We start from the raw sequence: 1591 nt of genomic DNA, 5'->3' as shown, positions 1-1591 counted from the left end.
CCAGCCTTCTGGTTAGCAGTCAAGTGCCTTAGGCACTATGCCACCAGAGCTCCTCCCATTTTGCTCTACAACAACCTATTTTAATACTTCATCTCTAGGAATACATTATATTTAAATGTAGAGGTTGCTGCAAGCCACTGGAAGAGCACTAGGCATACTTACATTGTTGAAGGATTTACTGATATTATTCACATTTAACTGTAGGATATTTCCAATAATTGGGAGAGGAGTGGGGCCAGGTGGAAGCTTCCATTTCCCGCAGCTCTGGGTCCCAAGTGAAAAGAGAAGGAAAAGGGAGAGACAAAGCATCAGGATCAGGACTAGATCCACTTAAGCCCTTTCTTCTACTCAAACAACTACAGGATTCCAAACCAAAGATTTCATAATTTAACTTGCAATTCTGATGAATAAATTGAGCAATCAGGTAAATTTTCTGTAATCCCTTCCAAGTGGACTTTGGCTCACTAATAAGAATAAAGTGTCACTTAATCTTGTTCTGGAGCTCTGGTAGCGTAGTGCCTAAGGCACTCAACTGCTAACCAGAGGGCTGGCGGTTCAAACCCACCAGCAACTCCTCAGAAGGAAGATGGGGATCTACTTCCATAGTGATACTGCCTCGGAAACCCAAGGAGGGGTCGCTATGAGTCGGGTCCGACGCGATGGCACATAACAACAACAACAACAATCTTGTTCTATGAGTCTAAGTGACTCAAACATTTTGTGATCTGTTGCCCTAAACCTTGACAGTTTGAATCCATCAGCCCTGCAGGATAAAGGCATGGCCATCTGCTTCTGTAATGATTGTTGTTGTGTTTTGTGCTTTGACTCAGAGTGACCCAATAGGACAGCGTAGAAGTGACCTGTAGGTTATCATCTTTTAGGAAATAGATTGTCAGGTCTTTTCTCCCATAGAGCCAGGTGGACTTGAACCACTGACCTTTTGCTTAGCAGCTAAGTACTTAGCCATTGCACAACTAGAGCTCCTCTTGCAAAGATTACAGCCAAGAAAACCCTATAGAAATGTTTTACTCTGTACCACAAGGGGTAGCTATAGTTGGAACAGATTCGCTAGCAACAGGGTTTTTTTGTTGTTGTTTTAATCTTCTATTACTTTCTGATGCCCTACCCTGAAGATGTTTATTTTAGTGATGCAGGGCTGGGCCCAAGGATCTTTGGATGAACAATGTTTACGCACTCAGCTGACAACTGAAAGGTCAGTGGTGCAAAGCCACCAGCCATCCCCTGGGTGATCTGTTCCCATAAAGACTGCAGCCTAAGAAACCCTGTGGGCCAGATCTTTGTCTCATAGAGTCTTTATGAGTCCTAATAGACTTGACGGCACACAACAACAGGTTTGGCCCAGGTGTTGGCAATTTAAAAAAAAAAAGTTTCTGGTGGTTCCAAATGTGCAACCGTGATTGTAAACTACTGAACTAAATAATTTTATCAAATTATTCTGGACTCTCAAACTAATGAGAAATTTTGAACTTATGTCTTTGAGGAGTCAGTGTATTCTATGCTTTGTGTATAAAAATATCCCACAATGCCTTGGCCAAGTACACACAGTGTGCAGGTGGCAGAGAACACTCAG

The sequence above is a fragment of the Orycteropus afer genome, unplaced genomic scaffold (genome assembly GCF_000298275.1).
Source record: "Orycteropus afer afer isolate SDZICR_OR568_19922 unplaced genomic scaffold, OryAfe1.0 scaffold01134, whole genome shotgun sequence".
Taxonomy (NCBI): Eukaryota; Metazoa; Chordata; class Mammalia; order Tubulidentata; family Orycteropodidae; genus Orycteropus; species Orycteropus afer.
This window is presented reverse-complemented; position numbering follows the sequence as displayed.